This window comes from Carcharhinus amblyrhynchos, chromosome 9 (assembly GCF_965287045.1).
Source record: "Carcharhinus amblyrhynchos chromosome 9, sCarAmb.v2.hapA, whole genome shotgun sequence".
NCBI classification, from domain to species: Eukaryota; Metazoa; Chordata; class Chondrichthyes; order Carcharhiniformes; family Carcharhinidae; genus Carcharhinus; species Carcharhinus amblyrhynchos.
Window position 1 is genome coordinate 110,888,828 of NC_137332.1, and position 24,338 is coordinate 110,913,165.

A 24,338-nucleotide genomic window follows, 5' to 3' on the forward strand; every position below is an offset into this window, starting at 1 on the left:
ACAGACCACATCTACCGGCTCTCCTCTATCCACCGCCCTAGACACATCCTCATAGAACTCCAGTAAATTTGTCAGACACAACTTCCCCTTAACGAAACCGTGCTGCGTCTGCTCTATCAAGCAATTCCCCTCAAGATGCCTCGCTATTTCTTCCTTGATGACGGATTCTAACATTTTACCTACAACAGACGTTAAACTAACCGGCCTATAATTCCCTGCCTTTTGCCTGCCACCCTTCTTAAACAACGGCGTAACATTAGCCGCTTTCCAATCTTCCGGCACTTACCCGGAATCCAGCGACGTTTGGAAAATAACCACCAAGGCATCCACTATCACCTCCACCATTTCTTTCAGAACCCTCGGATGCATTCCATCCGGTCCTGGGGACTTGTCCACAATCAGTCCCTCCGGTCTGTCGAGCACCACCTCTCTAGTAACAATAATGTCATTGAGACCCTCCAGTCCTACCACCTTTCCATCGCTAAAACCCGGGAAATTATTCACGTCTTCCTCCGTGAAGACAGAAACAAAAAAGTTATTCAAGACCTCCGCCATATCCCCATCCCCTACCACTAGGTCCCCTTTCTCATCCTCTAAGGGTCCAACGTTCACCCTAGCCAGCCTCTTCCTTTTTATATATTTATAAAAACTCTTGCTATCCTTTTTTATATTAAGCGCTAGCCCAGCCTCATAGTTTCTCCTACCCTTCTTTATCAACTTCTTTGTCAATCTTTGTTGACATTTAAACCTCTCCCAATCCTCTTCTCGCCCACAACTCTTAGCTACTCTAAATGCCTCCGCTTTTAATTTAACACTTTCCTTCACCTCCTTCGTTATCCACGGCTTACACTGTTCAAGGAAACTATCCCGGCAGCACTCCAAGAACTCCTCCTCAAGCCCACCGCGTCCAACATGGGTCGACCAATCAATATGTAGATTGAAATCTCCCATAATTACGGCCGTCCCATTCCTGCACACCGCACTTATTTGCACGTTAACAGCCTGCCCCACCTCCAGATCATTATTCGGGGGCCTATAGACGACACCCACCAGCGTCTTCCTCCCTTTGCTGTTCCTAATCTCCACCCACAACGATTCCACGTTCTGCTCTTTGGTTCCTATATCATCCCTTGCTACCACCCTGATGCTATCCTTAATCAGCAGAGCTACACCCCCCCCCTTTTCCTCCTGCCTATCCTTCCTAAACACTTGATACCCCTGGACATTCAGCTCCCAGTTTTTTTTTGAGGAGGAAATTCTTCACTCAAAGGGTGGTGAATCTCTGGAATTCTCTGCCCGTTGAAGTGGTGGAGGCTACCTCGCTAAATATTTTTAAGACGCGGGTTGATGGGTTTTTGATAAGAGAGGGGATTAAGGGTTATGGGGAGAGGGCGGGAATGTGGAACTGAGCCACGACAGATCAGCCATGATCTTATTGAATGGCGGGGCAGGCTCGAAGGGCTAGATGGCCTACTCCTGCTCCTATTTCTTATGTTCTTATGTTCTTATGATAGGGTCTGGGTGGGATTGTTATTGGTGCAGATGGGCTGAATGGCCTCCTTTTGCACTGTAGGGATTTCCTTCCCTAAAGGGACATTCTAATGAACCCAGATGGGACTTTTTTTTAACAACAGTCATTGCCTGGGTCGCCATTCCTGGGACTACTGTCACATATTCCATCTTTTATATTTATTGAATTCCAATCCCATCAACTGGGATTTAAATCTTTTGTTCCCAGATCATTGGTCTAAGCCTCTAGATTACTCGCCCACTACACCCCCATCACAGACTCAGAAAGAACGTTCTCGATGGTGGGGGGAGCCCAGAACTAGGGGGTCAGAGTTTGAGGATGAGGGGTAAAGCTTTTCAAACTGAGACGGGGAGAAATTTCCTCACCCAGAGGTCGCGGAATGTTGTAGAATTCATAAGAACATAAGAAATAGGAGCAGGAGTAGGCCATCCAGCCCTTCGAGCCTGCCCCGCCATTCAATAAGATCATGGCTGATCTGTCGTGGCTCAGTTCCACATTCCCGCCCTCTCCCCATAACCCTTAATCCCCTCTCTTATCAAGAACCCATCAACCCGCGTCTTAAAAATATTTAGCGAGGCAGCCTCCACCACTTCAACGGGCAGAGAATTCCAGAGATTCACCACCCTTTGAGTGAAGAAGTTCCTCCTCAAATCCGTTCTAAACCGCCCCCCCTTTATCTTGAGGCTGTGCTCCCTAGTCCTACTGTCTTTTTTGAGCGGGAAGAGTCTCTCCACCTCTATCCTATCCATCCCATTCATCATCTTATACGTCTCAATGAGATCTCCCCTCATTCTTCTAAACTCTAACGAGTACAAGCCCAGTTTATTCAGCCTCTCCTCATAGCTCAACCCCCTCAACTCCGGTATCAGCCTAGTAAACCTCCTCTGCACTCCCTCCAAGGCCAAAATATCTTTGCGCAGGTGCGGCGCCCAAAACTGCACACAGTACTCCAGCTGCGGCCTCACCAATGCCCGATACAGCCGCAGCAAGACCTCCCTGCTTTTATATTCAATCCCCCTCGCTATGAAGGCCAGCATCCCATTCGCCTTCCTGACCACCTGCTGCACCTGCAAGCTGGGTTTTTGCGACTCATGCACAAGGACCCCCAGGTCCCTCTGTACCGTAGCACTCTTTGGAGCGTGGGAGGAAACTGGAGAAAGCCCACGGTGAGAACGTGCAAACTCCACAGACAGTGACCCGAGCCGGGAATCGAACCGGGGTCCCTGGCTCCGCCATTCAATAAGATCCATAGAATCCCTACAGGGGGCCATTCAGTGGATGTGCACCAACTCTCCAAAAGAGAGCATTACTCCTGCCTTCTGCCCTATCTCTATAACCCCACACAATTTCCACGGCCAATCCATCTCACCGACACATAGTGGGTCACTAAAATGCGGCAAGTCAGTCAAAGGCCCGTTGGCTACGACGGGACTGGAAAACCCCGCCAGCGTGAACTTCCACCCGTAGTCCCAACCAAGTGAGATGGTTCAGCTGCAGAACAGGCTCGAGGGGCTGAATGGACTCTGCTTGTTCATGATTGAATCAGTTAGTAGTGGGGGGGGAGGAAGGGACGCTCTCAACAGGGGGAACCACAGGAGTTTTATTCTTGCAATCTCTGTCACCGCTTCCCAGAATCAGAGGCTATTTGCGGCCAAAGCCAAAACGTTGTGTGATTTCAAGGAGAAATTAGATATAGCTCTCCCGGTTGAAGGGATCAAGGGATAAATGGAGGGGGAGGAAAGGGGGAGTCAGGATATCGAGTTGCATGATCAGCCGTGGTCATAATTGGTGGAGCAGGCTCGAAGGGCCAAATGGCCTCCTCCTGCCCCTATTTTAATTTGTGTCACAAGTCGGCTTACATTAACACTGCAATGGAGTTACTGTGAACATCCCCTCGTCACCACGCTCCAGCGCATGTTCAGGTACACTAAGGGAGAGTTTAACATGGCCTAACCCGTACATCTTTGGACTGTGGGAGGAAACCCGGAGCACCCGGAAGAAACCTACGCAGACATGGCGAGAATGTGCAGCCTCCACACAGACAGTGACCCGAGCCGGGAATCGAACCCGGGTCCCTGGCGCTGTGAGGCAGCAATGCTAACGCACTGTGCCATTGTGAGTTGATGATCAACCGTGTTGAATGGATAGTGAAGCAGACTCAAAGGGCAGAATGGCCTCCTCCCACTCCTATTTTCTATGTTTCTATGATAGAGCATTAAGCGAAGGAAAGAACAGAATTATACAGCGGTGAAGGGGGCCATTCAACCCATCCACTCCATGCCAGCTCATTGGAGATTCATTCCCCTTGCTCCTTCCCCATTGCCCTGCAAATGTTCCCTATCTTTCAGTCTGCCCCCACCAGCCCTTCAATATGGAGTAACACTGCTGTGCCCCTCATCTCAAGGGGCTGCGATGGCCTAGTGGTATTATCACTGGAGTACTAATACAGAACTTCAGTTAATGCTCCGGGGACCTGGGTTCGAATCCCGTCACGGCAGATGGTGGAATTTGAATCCAATAATAAAAAAAAAATCTGGAATTTAGAATCTATGGCCGCAAAACCATTGCCGGAAAACTGGTTCATTAATGTCCTTTAGGGAGGGCAATCTGCCATCTTTACCTGGTCTGGCCTACATGTGACTCCAAAGCCACTGTGATTGACTCTGAACTGCCCTTGGACACCTAGGCTTGGGCAATAAATACTGGCCCAGTCAGCAAAGCTCATTTTCCACAACTGAAGAGCAAAATAAAATTGCAAAAGCCTGAATCAGACTCAGCACGGCTGAGGAAGTGAAGTAATTCCACTCATCCGTGTAGACATCTCAGATGAGCAGTAATCTGCGCAGCTCCCAGTAATTTTGCAGATGTTTCCATTTTCGCCAGCTTTCTGTGCTTCCTCTTCAGCAGCTCAGTCATTAGCAGAGAGGATGCTGGTGGTTTCCGAATTAAACTCTTATTCCTCCTTTTGCATGCTTGCTTTTTTTTCTCGCATGAATCCTTCCACCAACCCAGGCAGGACATATTCCCACAACGGGAGTGGGGGGTGGTTATATCTCCATTGGCGAATGACTGGAAGGATCAAAATGAAAGTAAAGCACAGTTAAAGTTTGTTTTATTTATTGCAGGAGGAGGCCATTCGGCCTATTGCGTCGACACCAACCACAATCCCACCCAGGCCCTATCCCCAAAACCCCATCTATTTACCCTAGCGAGTCCCCCTGACACTAAGGGGCAATTTATCACAGCCAATCCACCTAATCTGCACATCTTTGGACTGTGGGAGGAAACCAGAGCACCCGGAGGAAACCCACGCAGACATGGGGAGAACGTGCAAACTCCACACAGACAGTGACCCAAGGCCGGAATTGAACCCGGGTCCCTGGCGCTGTGGGGCAGCAGTGCTAACCACTGTGCCACCGTAATGAAGTCACCCTGAAAAGCCCCTAGTTTCCACTCTCCGGTGCCTGTTTGGGGTCACTGAGGGAGAATTTAGCACAGCCAGTGCACCCTAACCAGCACATCTTTTGGACTGTGGGAGGAAACCAGAGCACCTGGAGGAAATCCACACAGACACGGGGAGAAAGTGCAGACTCCACACAGACAGTGACCCAAGCCAGGAATCGAACTCGGATCCCTGGCACCGTGAGGCAGCAGTGCTAACCACTGTGCCACCGTGCTGCCCCAGGAAGCTTATCATAAATAGCTACCTCATGATTTAGGAGAGAACGAAGAGAATGATCCCGGGGATGTGGGAACAATCTCGGGGATGAGGGAACAATTCCTGGATGAAGGATTGATCCCGAGATGAAGGAATGATCCTGGGATGAGGGAATGATGATGTGGAGATGCCGGCGTTGGACTGGGGTAAGCAGTCCAACGCCACAACACCAGGTTAAAGTCCAACGCATTTATTTGGTAGCACAAGCCACTAGCTTTCAGAGCGCTGCCCCTTCATCAGGTGATTGGGAGTTCAGTTCACAAACAGGGCATATATTGACACAAACTAAATTTACAAGATAATTGTTGGAACGCAAGTTTCTACAGGTAATCAAATCTTAAAGGTACAGACAATGTGAGTGGAGAGAGGGTTAAGCACAGGGTAAAGAGAATTGTATTGTGTCCAGCCAGGACGGTTAGTGAGATTTTGCAAATCCGGGCAAGTTGTGGGGGATTACAGATAGTGTGACATGAACCCAAGATCCCGGTTGGGGCCGTCCTCATGTGTGTGGAATTTGGCTATCAGTGTCTGCTCAGCGACTCTGCGTTCTTGTGTGTCGTGAAGGCCGCCTTGGAGAACACTTACCCAAAGATCAGAGGCCATATCCCCCTGGCCACTGAAGTGTTCCCCAACAGGAAGAGAACTCTCTTGCCTGGTGATTGTCGAGCTGTTGTCATAGCATCTGCATGGTCTACCCAGTGTACCATGACTCGGGGCATCCTTTCCTGCAGCTTATCAGGTAGACAATGTTGGCCGAGTTGCAAGAGTACGTACCGTGTACCTGGCGGATGGTGTTCTCACAAGAGTTGATAGCATCCGTGTCGATGATCCGGCACGTCTTGCAGAGGTTGCTGTGGCAGGGTTGTGTGGTGTTGTGGTCACTGTTCTCCTGAAGGTTGGGTAGTTTCCTGTTGACAATGGTCTGTTTGAGGTTGTGCGGTTGTTTGAAGGCAAGAAGTGGGGGTGTGGGGACGGTCCTGGCGAGATGTTCATCTTCATCAATGACATGTTGAAGGCTCTGGAGAAGATGTCATAGCTTCTCCGCTCCGGGGAAGTACTGGATGATGAAGGGTACTCTGTCCGCCATGTCCCCTGTTTCTCTTCTGAGGAGGTTGATGCAGTGGTGCATCAGAAGTGTCGATCGATGAGTCAAGCACCATATCCTGTTCTTATGAGGGCATCTTTCAGTGTCTGGAGGTGTCTGTTGCGATCCTCCTCATCTGAGCAGATCCTGTGTATACGGAAGGCTTGTCCATAGGGAATGGCTTCTTTAACATGTTTAGGGTGGAAACTGGAGAAGTGGAGCATTGAGAGATTGTCTGTGGGCTTGCGGTACAGTGAGGTGACCGTCCTTGATGGAGATGCGTGTGTCCAAGGATGCAACCGATTCTGGAGATTAGCCCATGGTGAGTCTGATGGTGGGATGGAACTTGTTGATATCATCATATTTCACCATGAGTCCAAAGGAAGAAAATGTCTTCGATGTATCTAGCATATAACATCGGTTGAAGGTTCTGTGCAGTGAAGAGGTCTTGTTCGAACCTGTGCATGAAGATGTTGGCATATTGAGTGTGAATTTGGTCCCCATGGCTCTTCCGTGTATCCAGATGAAGAACTGGTTGTTGAAGGTGAAGATGTTGTGATCCAGGATGAAGTGGATGAGTTGTAGAATTGCATCTGGAGATTGGCAGTTGTCGGCGTTGAGAACTGGGGCAGTTGCAGCAATGCCATCATCGTGGGGGATGCCGGTGTAGAGCACCGAGACATCCATTGTGACGAGGAGTGTCCCTGGTTCAACTGCTCCATGTGTGCTGTGTTTCAGTAGGAAGTCCGTAGTGTCGCGACAAAATCTGGGGGTTCTTTGTACAATGGGTTTCAGGATGCCCTCGACGTAGCCGGAGAGGTCCCATTGCCCAATATGATGGGACGGCCGGGTGTGTTTGCCTTGTGTATCTTCGGGAGGCAGTAGAGATCTCCAACATTTGGATTATGTGGGATGAGAGCATAGAGGGTGCTCTGAAGGCCCAGATCAAAGATCTTGATCAGTCTGTTGAGTTGATGGGTTTGTTCTTTGGTCAGATCTGTGGGTAACTGTTTGTAGTGTTCCTCGTTGTTCAGTTGTCAGTTGACAAGGCCCCTCCTTTGTCTGCTGGTTTGATGACAATGTTGCAGTTGGTCTTGAGAGGCAGATGGCATTGCGTTGTGTTTGGGTGACGTACTTGTGAGTGCAGCTGATGAATCTGACTTTGACGCACCTCCTGATGGCTTGGGCATACATGCAGAGTGGAGGGCAGCAGCCTTCCAGAGGAATCCAATTCAACTCTTCCCTCTTCCGTTGCTGTACCGCGGATCTCTCTGTCGGCTGTTCCGGTTCATTAGCTGTCTCATTGTGCTCACTGTTGTCCTCTTAGGGTTTGTGGAAGAACTTTCACAGCCTCATTCACCTGATGAATTCCTCAGTGTCCGCTGTGAGACCGATGAGGTCTATTTTGGGGGTAGGTCAGAAATTGAGCCCTCGGCTGAGAAATTCGATTCCATCTGGTTGAAGAGTGTAGTCCGAGAAGTTGACAATGGACTTGACTGCAGTGGTACAGTTTTCTACTGTGTTACCGAGGAGGTTTGGTTGCTGCTGATGAGTTTCTCAAGTTTTCTGTTCTTGGTGTGCACGTAGATCGCATAGTTCCTTTGTCTCATCTGCTTGGCGGTGTTTCCCAGCTGGCCTGTGTCCTGAGCACGAGTTAAGAATATGGATTCTATCTTGGTTTCCAGGATGCGGCGTTTGCTGTTGGAGCTGGTGTATGATATGTTTGACAGCCTCAACCGGGATCTTGGGTTCATGTCACACTATCTGTAACCCCCACGACTTGCCTGGGCTTGCAAAATCTCACTAACTGTCCTGGCTGGAGACAATACACATCTCTTTAATCTGTGCTTAACCCTCTCTCCACTCACATTGTCTGTACCTTGATTAGCTGTAAAAACTCGCATTCCAGTCATTATCTTGTAAATTGAGTTTGTGTCTTTATATGCCCTGTTTGTGAACACAACTCCCACTCACCTGATGAAGGAGCAGCGCTCCGAAAGCTAGTGGCTTGTGCTACCAAATAAACCTGTTGGACTTTAGCCTGGTGTTGTGAGACTTCTTAACAAGGGAGTGATCCCAGGGGTGAGGCAATGATTCTGAGGATTAGGGAACCACCCTGGGGATGAGGGAACCATCCCACGACGAAGGAAGGATTCCACGATGAGGGAACGATCCCAGGGATGAGGGAACAATCTCAGGGGTGAGGGGATGATCCCAGGATGAGGGAACAATGGAGATAGAGAGGGGGATAACCTGAGCGCGGTGAGACAGGGATACTACCAGATGGAGATAGGGAGGAATAACTGGGGGTAGTAAGATAGGGATACCACCAGATGGTGATAGAGAGACAGGGACATGGCAGATTGCACTGTTGTCATAGAGTCATAGAGGTTTACAGCATGGAAACAGCCTTTTGGCCCAACTTATCCATGCTGCCCCTTTTTTAACCCCTAAGCTAGTCCCAGTTGCCTGCATTTGGCCCATATCCCTCTGTATCCATCTTACCTATGTAACTGTCTAAATGCTTTTTAAAAGACAAAATTGTACCCACCTCTACTACTACCTCTGGCAGCTCTATCTCCAGACACTCACCACCCTCTGTGTGAAAAAATTGCCCCTCTGGACACTTTTGTATCTGTTCCCTCTCACCTCAAACCTATGCCCTCTAGTTTTGACGGCCCTACCTTTGAAAAAATATATTGACTATCTACCTTGTCTATGCCCCCCATTATTTTATAGACCTCTATAAGATCACCCCTCAGCCTCCTACGCTCCAGAGAAAAAAGTCTCAGTCCATGCAGTCTCTCCTTATTACTCAAACCATCAAGTCCCAGTAGCATCCTAGTCAATCTTTTCTGAACTCTTTCTAATTTAATAATATCCTTCCTATAATAGAGTGACCAGAATTGCACACAGTATTCCAAGTGTAGCCTTACCAATGTCTTGTACAACTTCAACAAGATGCCCCAACTCCTATATTCAATGTTCTGACTAATAAAACCAAGAATGTCGAATGCGTTCTTCACCATTCTGTCCATCTGTGACTCCACTTTCAAGAAGCTATGAACCTGTGCCTCCAGATCTCGTAGCTCTGTAACTCTCTCCAATGCCCTACTGTTAACTGAGTAAATCCTGCCCTGGTTCAATCTACCAAATGTGGGCTCTTGTGGATGCTACTGTGATCCACAATGCAACTCCATTCAGAGTCACTGAGCTGGAGTCCAAGCTACGGGTACTGTGGTGCATCAGAGTCAGGGAGGTGGTTATCTTGATGCTTTGTTCCAGAGGCAGTCACATCCCCTACGATAGGGTAGTCCAATTTCATTCATGGTCAGAGATGGGAAAGTGTGAGTGAAATAGGTAATGGAACCGAGCAGGCAGAAATGAAAGAGTCTCAGGCTTTGCAACTGTTCGACAGGTTTGAGGGTCCAGATGGAAGGAAGTGGTGGCTGCAGGGTGGATGAGCAAATTGGTGCTACGGGGTGGGATGGGGTGGGGAGGAGGGCCAGGGTAGGAGGGGGTGAAAGTTGGCTGTCTGGGGTTGGCAGACTATGAAGTCGGAAACTGTGCAGGAGGGAAGACTCTGGAGAAAATGAGATCAGAGCTGGTGTTGGAGATGATGGCTTGGTGTTCAGTGGTGTGGTCATGGTCCAGGGGGAGGTTTGATTCTGATTTGATTTGATTTATTATCGTCACATGTATTAACATACAGTGAAAAGTATTGTTTCTTGTGCTCTATACAGATAAAGCATACTGTTCATAGAGAAGGAAGCAAGAGAGTCAGAATGTAGTGTTACAGTCATAGTTAGGATGTAGAGAAAGATCAACTTAATACGAAGTAGGTCCATTCAAAGGTCTGACAGCAGCAAGGGAGAAACTGTTCTTGAGTTGGTTGGGACATGACCTCAGAATTTTGTACCTTTTTCCCAAAGGGAGAAGGTCAAAGAGAGAATTTCTGGAGTGCATGAGGTCCTTGATTATGCTGGCTGCTTTGCCCAGGCAGCAGGAAGTGTAGACAGAGTCAATGGATGGGAGGCTGGTTTGCGTGATGGATTGGGCTACATTCACCACCTTCTGTAGTTCCTTGTGGTCTTGGTCAGAGCAGGAGCCCAGACCAAGCTGTGATACAACCAGAAAGAATGCTTTCTATGGTGCATCTGTAAAAGTTGGTGAGAGTCGTAGCTGACATGTTAAATTTCCTTAGTCTTCTGAGAAATTAGAGGCATTGGTGGGATTTTTTAGCTGTAGTGTCGGCATGGGGGAACCAGGACAGGTTGTTGGTAATCGGGACACCTAAAAACATGAAGCTGTCGACCCTTTCTACTTTGTCCCCGTTGATGTAGACAGGGGCATGTTCTCCTTTACGTTTGCTGAAGTTGATGACAATCTCCCGAGTCGCCACACTCCGGGCGGTGCATGTTTGGGTACACTGAGGGAGAATTTAGCACGGGCCAATGCACCCTAACCAGCACATCTTTCAGATTGTGGGGGGAAACCGGATTACCCGGAGGAAACGCACGTAGACTCAGGAAAGAAGTATGTGAGAGTTGGTGCTCAGCCCCTGCGAGGTAGGGGTCAGTAGGCCAGACAGAACAACAGCCTCTTTGTTGGCAGGTTTGATGACAAAGTTGGGGTTGGACCTGAGGGAGTGAAGAGCGGATAAATTTGGAGGGAGGGAGGTTGGAATGGGTGAGAGGGGGCTGAAAAATTAAGACAGCCAATGTCCCATCGACAGTTCCCAATGGTGATGAGACAGGGCGCTATTCCAGCAGGGGGAGATAATAGGAATGTCGTCGCATTTGGGGACTGTATAGGCTGGGGAATTTACATGGTTCTCTGCAGTAGAGAGCAGGAGTCCAGATGGTTATGTTAGCTGCCCAGTGACAGAACTCAGCTCAGCACCTCTGGGCTGGAGAGGGGCAGCCTACAGTGAGAGGAGGACTCGGGGTGCCATGGTTCTGGTAGGTATCAATCACACAGGAACCAGGTAAAAAGAAGAATGTCAAATTATTTGATGATTATTCCATTAGCTACAAGGGACTGGTCATGGGTTAAATAAGATCAGAGACTGGCGTGGGAGGAATAGGTTCCTATAATGAGTTTAAAGTTTATTTTGTAGTGTCACTAGTAGGCTCACATTAACACTGCATTGAAGTTACTGTGAAAATCCCCCAATTGTCACACTCCAGTTCCTGTTCAGGTACACTGAGGGAGAATTTAGCACAGTCAATGCACCTAAGCAGCACATCATTCAGACTGTGGGGGGAACTGAAGCACCGGGAGGGAACCCATGCAGACACGAGGAGAATGTGCAAACTCCACACGGGCAGTGAGCCAAGCCAGGAATCAAACCGGGGTCCCTGGCACTGCGAGGCAGCAGTGCTAACCACTGCGGCACTGCGGAAGCTGTGAAGACTGGGCCATTGTATTTATTCAAGGCACAGCTAGCTGGACTTTTGATAGACAAGGGAGTCAAGGATTAGGGAGGGCAGACAGCAGGGCGGAGTTGGGACTCACAACCAAATCCACCACAGTCTGACTGAACGCCAGATCAGGTTCCAAGTGAATGACCCAACTCTGCTCCTATGATCCTATTGTGGTGTGAAAAGGGCGCAGTGAGACAGAGACACCAGCAGATGGCGAAGAGAGTGAGAAAGAGAATAGGTAACTGAGCACAAGAGTAACAGACTTGTTACAGTGCACAAGGGGGGCCATTCAGCCCTTCATGTCTGCACTGGCTCCCAGAACAGCAACGTCATTCTCCTACCTTCTCCTTATGACCCTCCAGAATTTTTTTTCCCTTTTCAAATAACGGTCTAATTTTCTTTTAATTGATCCTGCTTCCTCCACACTCTCAGACAAAGCAGCCCGGATCCTGATCACCTCCCTTGTGTGGATTAGCTTTCTCTCAACTCACTTCGACTTCTTTTGCAAACCACTTTAATCCTTTAACAGGGGTCGGGGGGGGTGGGGGAGGGCAGTTTCTCATTGCCTACCTCTAATTGCCTTTCAACAGAGTGGCCTGCTGAATTATATAGATGTGGAGATGCTGGTGTTGAACTGGGGTAAACACGGTAAGGAGTCTCGCAACACCAGGTTAAAGTCCAACAGGTTTATTTGGTAGCACAAGCCACGAGCTTTTGGAGCGCTGTCCCTTCATCAGATAACTTACCTGACTTATCTGGAGACTTACCTGATGAAGGAGCAGCGCTCCAAAAGCTAGTGGCTTGTGCTACCAAATAAACCTGTTGGACTTTAACGTGATGTTGTGAGACTTCTTACTGAACTATATAGAACCGTAGAATCCTACGTTTGATTTTGATTTGATTTGACTTATTATTGTCACATGTATTAACATACAGTGAAAAGTATTAGTTCTTGTCCTCTATACAGACAAGGCATACCGATCACAGAGAAGGAAAGGAGAGAGTGCAGAATGTAGTGTTACAGTCACAGCTAGGGTGTAGAGAAAGATCAACTTAGAGCGAGGTAGGTCCATTCAAAAGTCTGACAGCAGCAGGGAAGAAGCTGTTCTTGAGTCAGTGGTACATGACCTCAGACTTTCGTATCTTTTTCCCGACAGATAAAGGTAGAAGAGACAGGTAGGAGTATGATGTTGGTAAATGTGAAGTCATCCACTTTGGTAGGAATAACAGCAAAATGGCCTATTATTTAAATGGTAAAAAATTGCAGCATGCTGCTATGCAGAGGGACCTGGGTGTCATTGTGTATGAATAGCAAAAAGTTGGTTTGCAAGTGCAGCAGGTAATTAAGAAGGCAGATAGAATTTTGTCTTTCATTGCTAGAGCGATGGAGTTTAAAAACAGGGAGGTGATGTTGCAGCCGTATAAGGTACTGGTGAGGCCACATCTGGAGTAGTGTGCACAATTTTGGTCTCCTTTCTTGAGAAAGGATATACTGGCATTGGTGGGGGTGCAGAGGAGATTCACTAGGTCGATTCTGGAGTTGAGAAGGTTGGCTTATGGGGAGAGACTGAGTAGACTGGGACTATAGCCATTGGAATTCAGAAGAATGAGGGGAGATCTTATAGAAACATATAAGATAATGAAGGGAATAGATAAGATAGAAGCAAGGAAGTTGTTTCCACTGGCGGGTGAAACTAGAACTAGGAGGCGTAGCCTCAAAATAAGGGGGAGAAGATTTAGGGCTGAGTTGAGGAGGAACTTCTTCACACAAAGGGTTGTGAATCTGTGGAATTCTCTACCCAGTGAGGCAGTTGAGGCTACCTCGTTGAATGTTTTTAAGGCAAGGATAGATAAATTTTTTGAACAATAAAGGAATTAGGGGTTATGACGAGCGGGCGGGTAAGTGGACCTGAGTCCACACAATGATCAGCCATGATCTTATTGAATGGCGGAGCAGGCTCGAGGGGCCAGATGGCCGACTCCTGCTCCTAGTAAGATGAAGAGGAAGGGGTAGCACACTGAGATTCTCTTCCGATGCAGTATAAATTGTCGTTCCTTTTAAGATTTGGCAAATCTGTAACAAAGAGCTTCAGCAGTATGTCTATTATTTTCAGCAATTTTCAAATGTAGATTATTTATCTGAAAAAAGCCAGCCTGTATTTGCTTTAGTGCTTCACACACTTGCCTGAGTTTTTTTCTATGAGCTAACAGAGAGAGTGGATGAGGAAAATGTAGCTGGCGTGGCATACATGGACTTTCAAACAATATTCCAGGCATTCAAAAGAGAATTGGCTAATTATCTGAAGAGGGAAAAAAAATAACAGGGCCGTGGGGAATTGGAACTAGGTGAATTGCTCTGGCAATGAGGTGGGACGGAGGGGGTGTGTGGGGGAGGGTGGGGGAGAGGTTTGGGTTTAGGGGTGGTGTACTCTCCTTCAACTCTTTAATCATTATGTGATTCTATCTTGATGCCAGTCTAGATTTTGCCTTCAATTCTCTCTAGTGGGATTTGAAGTGAGCACATACTGATCACCAAAGAGCCCAGTTCACGTGAGTTTATGGATTTCACTTTCATTTGATTTATTATTGTCACATTTATTAGTATACAGTGGAAAGTATTGTTTCTCCTGCGCTAAACAGACAAAGCATGCCGTTCATAGAAAAGGAAAGGAGAGAGTGCAGAATGTCGTGTTACAGTCATAGCTAGGGTGTAGAGAAAGATCAACTTAGTGCAAGATAGGTCCACTCAAAAGTCTGATGACAGCAGGGAAGAAGCTGTTTTTGAGTTGTTTGGTACATGACCTCAGACTCTTGTATGCTTTTCCCGAAAAGAGTATATCCAGGGTGCGTGGGGCCCTTAATTATGCTTTTCCGAGGCAGTGTAGACAGAGTCAATGGATGTTAAAGTTAAAGTTTATTCATTAGTCAGAAATAAGGCTTACACTTACATTGCAATGAAGTTATTGTGATGTTTCCCTAGTCACCACATTCCGGCACCTGTTTGGGTCAGCACATCTTTCAGACTGTGGGAGGAAACTGGAACACCCGGTGAAAACCCACACAGGGACATGGAGAGAACGTATAGGCTCCACACAGTGACCCAAGCCAGGAATCGAACCCAGGTCCCTGGTGCTGCCAGGCAGTAGTGCTCCACAGGAGGCTGGTTTGCATGATGGATTGGGCTACATTCACGACCTCTGTAGTTTCTTGCAGTCTTGGGCAGAGCAGTAGCAATACCTATCTGTAATACAACCAGAAAGAATGCTTTCTATGGTATATGTTTCTAGAGTGCCTGAAGGAGGGGGAAAAGTCAGCAAAAATGAAATTAAAGTAATGAAAGAGAGAATTTATCACCCTCTTATAGGAAGGATATTCTTAAATGGAAAGAGTGCAATAAGATTTACAGGGATATTACTGGAGCTTGGGAGGATGAGGGAGTAACCTTATAGAGGTTTATAAAATCATGAGGGGCATAGATAAGGTGAGTAGCTCTGGTCTTTACCCCAGGGTAGGGGAGTCCAAAGCTAGAGGGCATGGGTTTAAGGGGAGATGGGAAAGATTTAAAAGAGACCCGAAGGGCAACTTTTTCCACACAGATGGTTGTGCGTGTATGGAATGAGCTGTCAGAGGAGTGGTAGAAGCAGGTAGGATTACAACATTTAACAGACAATTTGGACAGGTACTTGGACGGGAAATGTTTAGAGAGATATGGGCCAAACGTGGAGCAAATGAAACTAGAGAAATTTGAAGAATGAGGGGAGATCTCATTGAGACGTATAAGATGATGAATGGGATGGATAGGATAGAGGTGGAGAGACTCTTCCCACTCAAAAAAGACAGTAGGACTAGGGGGCACAGCCTCAAGATAAAGGGGAGGCGGTTTAGAACGGAGTTGAGGAGGAACTTCTTCACTCAAAGGGTGGTGAATCTCTGGAATTCTCTGCCCGTTGAAGTGGTGGAGGCTGCCTCGCTAAATATTTTTAAGAAGCGGGTTGATGGGTTCTTGATAAGAGAGGGGATTAAGGGTTATGGGGAGAGGGCGGGAAAGTGGAACTGAGCCACGACAGATCAGCCATGATCTTATTGAATGGCGGGGCAGGCTCGAAGGGCTAGATGGCCTACTCCTGCTCCTATTTCTTATGTTCTTATGTTCTAGAGGTGAGGTGATGGTCTAGTGGTATTACTTCTAGATTATTAATTCGGATCTTGGCTAATGTTCTGGGGACCAGGGTTCGAAACCTGCCACGGCAGATGGTGGAATGTGAATTTGCTAAAAAATATCTGAAATTAAGAATCTACTGATGACCATGAAACCATTGTCAATTGTTATAAAAACCCATCCCATTCACTAATTTTCTTTAGGGAAGGAACTCTGCCTCCCTAACCTGGTCTGGCCTACATGTGATTCCAGATCCACAGCAATGTGATTGATTCTCAACTGCCCTCCAAGGGTAAGTAGGGATGGACAATAAATGCTGACCAACTACTGATGCCTGTATCAGTTTAGGAAGCCTGATCATGTGCTGGTTAGGTGCGTTGGCTATGATAATTCTCCCTCAGAGTGCCAGAGCGCGGCAGCTAGGAGATTTTCGCAGTAACTTCATTGCAGTGTTAATGTAAGGTGACTAATAAATAAACTTTAACTTTAATGGACAAGTTGGGCTGATGGGCCTGTTACAATGCTTTGTATTTATTGTTATCATATATATTGGTACACAGTAAAAATTATTGTTTCTTGTGCACTATCCAAACAAAATGTACTGTTCGTAGAGCACGTAGGAGAGAAGGTAAGGAAGGGGAGCAGAATGCTGTGTTACAGTCATAGACAGGATGTGGAGAAAGAACAACTTAATATAAGGTAGATCCATCCAAAAGTCTGGTGGCTGCAGGGAAGAAGCTTTGTCTTGAGTCGGCCCTGTATATCTATGACTTGGCATAGTGGTTAGATTTAATTTGACTTATTATTGTCACATATATTAGCATATAGTGAAAAGTATTGTTTCTTGTATTAGCTAGGATGTGGAGAATGATCAGTTTAATGCGAGGTAGGTCCATTCAGAAGTCTGATGGCAGCGGGGAAGAAGCTGTTCTTGAGCCGGTTGGCACGGGACCTCAGACTTCTGTATCTTTTTCCCAACAGAGGACGATGGAAGAAAAAATGTCCGGGGTGCCTGCGCTCCTTGATTATGCTGGCTTTTTTGCAGCAGGAAGTGTAGACAGAGTCAATGAATGGGAGGCCGGTTTGCGTGATGGACTGGACTACATTCACGACCTTTTGTAGTTCCTTGGGGTCTTGGACACTGTTGCCTCACAGCTCCAGGAACCTGGGTTCAATTCCAGACTTGGGTGACAGTCTGTGTGGAGTTTGCACGTTCTCCCGTGTCTGCGTGGATTTCCTCCGGGTGCTCTGGTTTCCTCCCACAGTCCAAAAGACGTGCTGGTTAGGTACATCGGCCATGCTAAGTTCTCTCTCAGTGTACCTAAACAGACGCCAGAGTGTGGCCACCAGGGGATTTTCACAGTAACTTCACTGCAGGATTAATGGAAACCTACATTTGACACTAACAAATAAACTTTAAACTCTCTAAGTGAAACAAATCCAGGCAGCCTGACGTTGAATCTTCCCACCGCTAGGGGGCCACCAGCTGGCTGCCCACAGAGGAAGTCTGCACGCGCTGGTCCGATCTCGCGCTGCCGGATCTCGAACCGTCGGCCGCGGCGTCGGCCCCGCCCATTGATGGGAGCCCCGCCCCCTTTCGAAATATAGTCTAATCTATGATAAGTAGATGCGCGACTGGCCCCGCCCTCCCTGCCGGAGAATCCCGGCCGAAGCTAACGATGGTGGGCGTGGCCCGGGCACCCCATATCTAAACATATGCTAATGACGCGGGCCCCCGAATGGTGGAGCCGGCCGCGGCGCTGTGAATAATGAATACTCAATGAGGTGAAGGGGGCGGGGCCGCCGCAGCCGTAGCCGTTAGGCAGCCGGGTATTTTTTTCAATGGTTATATGAAGGGGGAGGGCGCGGGGGGAGGGGAGGAGGAGAGAGAAGGGATTAAAAAAAGGAAAGGAGGCCGGCCGCTGAGATTTACAATCCGTCTCCATCCGGAGCCCGGCATCGCTTTATTTATTTTTTTAAACCCTCATCCAGATAGTGTCGGCCCGGAGGAAGGAGCCCTGGTGAGTATTGCGGGCCGATGGTCGCCGGTTGGGCGGTTATTTGGGGAGTCTGTTTTTTTGAATGTTTGGTGCCGGGGAGGATCCGGCCTGCAGCCCGGCGCCATTTTGTTTGGAGGATGTTTCAGAGCCGACCGGCCGGCAGCCCGGCCACAGGGCTGGGGTTAGCAAGAGGGGGAGAGAGAGGGCATTATAAAACATTCCTATCCCCCCCTCCCCTGGGTAAGATAAGATACAGAGTGGAGGCTTTCCTCTTTCACCTTCCATTTACAACCCCTTTTAAATAAATACATACATACGTACATCTTATCGGAAGCGTATTTACAGGAGGTCAGAATTTCATCCTCGTTTTCCACTTTAAATCCTGTCATGATGTTCCTGTCTTGGTGAGAATTCGCCCTCCATTTACAAACCCCCCTATCAAATAAACAAATACGTCCTGTTCACGTCTTAGAGGAAGCATATTTGCAAGAGGTCAGAATTTCACCCTCAGTTTCCACTTTAAATCCTGCCCTGATGTGAATTCGCCCTCCATTTACGAACCCCCTCAAATAACTACATGCTTCCTATATTTACAAGAGGAGGAGGTCAGGATTTCATCCTCAGTTCTCTTTAAATCCTGTGCTGAAGTGAATCCACCTTCCATTTACAAGCCCTATCAAACAAATACATGTGTCCTAGTCACATCACATCGAAGTATATTTACAAGAGATCAGGATTTCAGACTGTTTCCACCTTAAATCCTGCCTTGATCCTGTTTGGATGTGAATTCACTCTCCATTTACAAACCCCCTCAACTAAATACATGCTTCCTATCACATAGGAAGTATTTACAAGTGTGGGGGGGGGGTAGAATTTCATCCTCAGATTCCACTTTAAATCCTGTCTTGATATGAATCTCACCCCCATTTATGAACTCTATCAAATAAATAGATCTACGCATCCTGTTTCACATCTTATAGGAACCATATTTATAAGAGGATCAGGATTTTATCCCCCATTCCACTTTAAATCATATCTGGATGTGAATTTACATATAATCCCAACCACACTTTGTCTTAATTTTGCCAAATATTTGGTCTCCTAGTTTGATTCACTCTCCTTCGCAAATTGCTTATCTGTTTGTCTTATTGTTGCCTTTCACTGGAGTAGTATTTAATTTTAGATTAAAAAAAACACTCTAAACATGGAAGTAGCCAGATTTTGGTGGCTGTTTAGGGCGTTAAGAGTGAGTGAGGTGGTCTGTTAACCCTCTCTTTTTTAGAGTTTTTCTGTGTCCCTAATGTAGGTGTATAATCTTTCATTTGCTGGGTTTGTGGATGCTGGAACAATTGGTTCCGGCTTTGTTTTGGTAATCCACCACCCTTCCTGCCATTTTTAATTGTTATATGATGGATCCAGTGAGAGAGTGAGGGCTTTTATTTTGTCTTTTTTTAGAAATGGGAGAAATGTGTAGTTTATGGCTTTTGAAAGAGGGTTGATGTGAATGCCAGATTCACAACAGTGCTGTGTGTATTTGTGCTAAAGCTGCCCCCTCCAACTCTATTTTCATCCAGCTTTACGTTACCTCTCCTGACCCTACACACAAGTGCTGGCTGAGTCATGTTGTTTAAGATTTTTTTGTGTTATGATATCTATTTCATTGTTGTGCAATTTTGTGTTCCTATGCATACTTGCCCCAATGAGAGCTGATTCTCCTTTCTTCATGTGGCCTGTTCCGTGGAACATCTCCCACAATCCCTCTTCCAGTGGCCCTCGATTTTTTTTTCCCATCACCAGCGCCTGCCATCCTGTAACACATTCTGATAACTTTGCGACAACACGATAGAAATGCATGTAATGTTGACCAAACACTGATGGGGGACAGTGGGCACATAATGCAGCATAGGTGGCACAGTAGTTAGCACTGAGGCCTGACAGCGCCAGGGACCTGGGTTTGATTCCTGGCTTGGGTCACCGCCTGTGTGGAGTCTGCACACATTCTCCCTGTATCTGCGTGGGTTTCCTCCCACAGTCAAAAGACATGCTGGTTAGGGTGCGTTCGCCATGCAAAATTCTCCCTCAGTGTACCCAAAAAGATGTTGGAGTGTGATGATTAGGAGGCTTTCACAGTGACTTCATTGCAGTGTTAATGTAAAGCTACTTGTGACTATTAAACTTTAATGCCTATGTTAGGGTGATACAAAGAGTTGTAAGTACAGGTACCGTGGTACAGTGGTTAGCACTGCTGCCTCACAGCACCAGGGACCCAGGTTCGATTCACTGCGTGGAGCTTACATGTTCTCCTAGTGTCTGCATGGGTTTCCTCCAGCTGCTTTGGTTTACTCCCACACTGCAAAGATGTCCAAGTTAGGTGGATTGTCCACATTAAAATTCTCCCTCAGTGTACCCAAACAGGCACCAGAGAAACTTCATTAGTGTGAATGTAAGCCTACTTGTGATAGTAATAAATCAACTTTAAAACTATGTCCTTATAATTTTTAAAACTTATTTTCACTTTTGGTGTGCTGGGTATGTTTGAGCATGCCTTAACATTAATTTTAAAATGTAGTCAATATTAGCACGTTTTTCTACAGTATGGTTGCACACCAAGGTAATTTTTATGGTGTTGATGGTGGAATAAATATTTACCAGGATAATTGCCTGCTTGACATTTGTGCCTGTAACAAAAATCCACCAGCACTGTGATCAGGAAGAGAGGAGCTCATTCTAGTATTCAGCTGAAAGATGGCACCCAGTGCTTCCTCAATCCCACACTGAAATGCAGATTGTCGATGATGGGCCCAAGACCAGGAATCTAAGAGTTTGACTCGGATAAGATTGGCACCAATAAGCCAACAAAACGTTACCCCTGCTCAAGTTTAAAAAAAAATATATTGGTAATCCTTCTGGAATGTTCTAACCAAGAGTGTCTTGAAACCTTGGGCGTTTATCAAACCGCGATGTTGAAATTCCATCCCAAGCTTGCTGTTTTAATGTGGCTCATTTGGAAGATGTAATAGATGATGCACCTACCTTTCCTATTACCCCATTTTCCCATCTGTGCAAATATTTGAAAGTGTTTCTTCCTCATTGCTTTGTAACTGAGGAATTATAGGGTCGAAAATGTATTTTTTTTGACACAGATTACAATCTGGCATCTCGGCTTTATACGTTGTGTAGAAACTATTGCGTCGCACAATATACTAATAACTGAGCAATTGTATATTGAATTCTGTTTGTTGAATTCAAATCTTCAAAACTAATTATAATCATTTTCCAGTTACCTTGATGATATTCACTGTGTAAGTAATTGGTTGCTGTTTGTAACCTGGATTTCTGATTCGGTGACCAAGCAAGCCAAATTTTAAGTTGTCTACAGGTACTCTGGAGATTCCAGTATGTCTGTTTTCTTCCCACTAATGCAGCAATCCCTCATGTTTGCTGTTGACATTTTATGTGCTGTATTCCGCCACGGATTTAAGACGTGAAATCTGCTGCCTGCAAGAGTCTTCATGGCAGGGTCTTTCATTGGGCAGGTTGAAGGCTTGAATTTTTCTTTTGTTTTGAGTTTATTTTAAAAAAAAACATGGTTCTCTTTCCAGTGGGATTGATATCCCCGGTGTCTTTTGTACCACTCATCTGTTGCCTGCCTCGTATCCTGGGTTGTGGAGGGCTGCAGTCGTTATTGTGATGTCACTATAAGGCTTTTATAAGTAGTACTGGCTGGAGACAGGTACTCGGGCCCCAGTGCTCAACCCAAACTTCACCAAAATTGCTTCTTAACTTGTGTAAGTGGCCCAAAAAAGTTCCACTGACTTCAACTGAGTAAGTAGCTTCTTCAGATCTCACTTATGTATCGAGCTGTCGTGGGCAGAAAATGGTGGTGGAGGTGGTGTTCTTGAGTTGTGGTTCTGAATTCTCTGATCAGCTCTGGCTGAGGCAGGCCTTGCTACGCCGCATCACTAGGGCGGCACGGTAGCACAGTGGTTAGCACTGCTGCTTCACAGCTCCAGGAACCTCGGTTTGATTCCCGGCTTGCGTCACTGTCTGTGTGGCGTCTACACTTCTCCCTGTGTCTGTGTGGGATTCCTCCGGATGCTCCAGTTTCCTCCCACTGTCCAAAGATGTGCGGGTTAGGTTGATTGGCTGTGCTAAATTGACCATAGATGCATAGGTGAGGGGATTAGTGGATAAAATATGTACGGATATGTCGATAGGGCCTGGGTGGGATTGTGGTTGGTGCAGACTCGATGGGCCAAATGGCCTCTTTCTGTACTGTAGGGTTGCTATGATTCTGTGATTTTGACCTCTGAATGCTTCAGTGCAAATCCTGATTGCACTTGGGACCTACTGCTTTCCATGTTCTCGCATCCAGTTGTATTCTAAGCTCACCGTCAGTAAGGTTTTGCCACAGCGGTGACTGTCAGGAGACCAGCCGCTGAAGGATGCTGGCTAAATAATCAATCCCACTGATGATGTTGAGCTGAGACATTCTGTTTTGTGCATTGCAGCAGTCATTAGACAATAAATGTTTAACTCTGCTAAATTTAGACTCCCTTAAAATCCTATTTCATATGCACAATATCCATTGTATGCAGAAGCAGTTTAGTTTTAGTTATTGGTACAGAAGTGGACCAGCTAGCATGCAAGTGCAACCATGTTCCTAGTTGTCATTTCTTATGTTCGACTATTCCACACCTTGAGTATTGCATGCAGTTTTGGCCTCACTAACTAAGAAAGGATGTACTTGCCGTGGACTGTAGCAAGTAGGACGGCCTTGCCAACCCTGGTAACCGCCTATGAATGAGGAAAGAGATTTGTTCATCTATGCCTATATTCACTAGCGTTTAGAAGGAAGAGAGGAGACCTGATTGAAAGATACAAAAAATTTTAACTGCGCTGGGCATGGTAAATGCAGGGAGGATGTTTTCCCTGGTTAGGGAATCTAGAACTTGAGAGAAACAGTCAGGACATGGGGTAGACCATTTTGGACTTGAGAGAAGGAAAAATTTCTGCATTCACAAGGTTAGTGAATTTGCTGTGGAAGCCAAATCACTGAATATATTCAAGAAGGAGAGATATAATTTGTGGGTTTTAATCTAGTCTGTTTGGCCTTGTTAGTATTTTATGTTTCAATCAAATTTCCCCTCAGCCTGCTGAATTCTTGTGAACACAGGCCCAGTCAAACTGATCTCTCCTCTATAAGACAGTTCTGCCAACCCTGGTATCAGTCTATCTGCTTACTAATACCAGGACGTGAATGTCTGAAGGGAGACCAGATTTTTTTGCAACCTGTATGTTCCTTAGCTGAGTTTCCAGCTCTATCTCCTCTACATAGTCAAAACCAGTTCTTCTGTAAAGCTACTCAACTGCATCCCTCATTACTGTTGAAACCCTCATTGGGCTGTTCCTTCACCTGTTCAGGCCACAGATGCTGAAATTTGCTCCCTAAACTTTTTTTTTGAAGGCTGTCCTTGGGTATTTGACCCAGTTTTTAGCTGTGAGATATCATCATGTATGGTTCATTGTCAAACTTGCTTTGGAATGCTCAACCTTGTTAAAGCTGCTGCATAAATATGTTGTATTTACATGCATAAATCTAGCATTTGGTTATTCCATTCTGTATTTGCACCTCTAATCTTCGGGACGGTGAGTGATTTTAAAACCGATCTTGGCGTGGGTGATGTGAACAAAACTTGTATTAACTGACAAACCAAGATGTGTATGGTATGGATTGATGACTAGTCGCAGTTTCCTGTTGCTCTTTTAGGCGGGTTTCATTGTAACCAGAACAGCAGTTTTACCTGAAATAAAGAGCTCAGTGGTTTGAGCCATTAGGACATTGTGACATGATCTGTATATAAGTGCTTTGAAGGCTCTGATGTTTGTATGCATCTGGTCTTTGAATCCCTTCTTGTGAGTGTTATATTTCTTGTGGTTTGTGTTTTCTTTTGTGAAGTAGCCTCTTGGGGGATTCAGATGCCCAATGATCACGGTGTCGATTTCCCTTCATGTAAAAAGAAATCTCGTGTTTTGCTTTGGTGATTCCATTGTTTTTTCTCCACAACCCCATCTAGAAAGCTTTCTCTTCGGGAAACAAGAGGACTTCCATCCTCAGCAACCTGGGCAGTTGGTGAATAAAGACTTTGTCCTTGGGATCAATTTTAAAATCGGAAGGATTTTCCTTCATATATAAACTGAATCATGGTGGTGTTAGCAGATGTTTGACCACGGTATACAAAACGCAGTGGAATTGTGCTCCCCCACAGCGTGTACACGTCCCAGCACTGGAGAATGCTGAGGAGAAGGATCACTGACTGACTTGTGTCCTTTGCCCCCAAGTCAGAAGATGCTGCAGCAAATCCTAGCTGCTCTAACTGGAGCACCTGCTGAGTACCATGATGTTCAGTGCAGTTGTAC

The 24,338-nt window shown here is 46.4% G+C and overlaps 1 protein-coding gene across 7 annotated transcripts in view; it reads left to right on the plus strand.

Moving 5' to 3' along the window:
• The first annotated feature begins 17,799 nt into the window (after nt 1-17,799).
• The window catches only part of prrc2a (proline-rich coiled-coil 2A), a 127,018-nt gene continuing 120,479 nt past the window's right edge, over nt 17,800-24,338 (plus strand). For all 7 annotated transcript variants that reach the window (XM_080196394.1, XM_080196396.1, XM_080196399.1 and 4 more), the window contains exon 1: nt 17,800-17,939. The gene's annotated coding sequence lies outside the window, so the exon portion shown is untranslated. The remainder of the gene's footprint in view (nt 17,940-24,338) is intronic.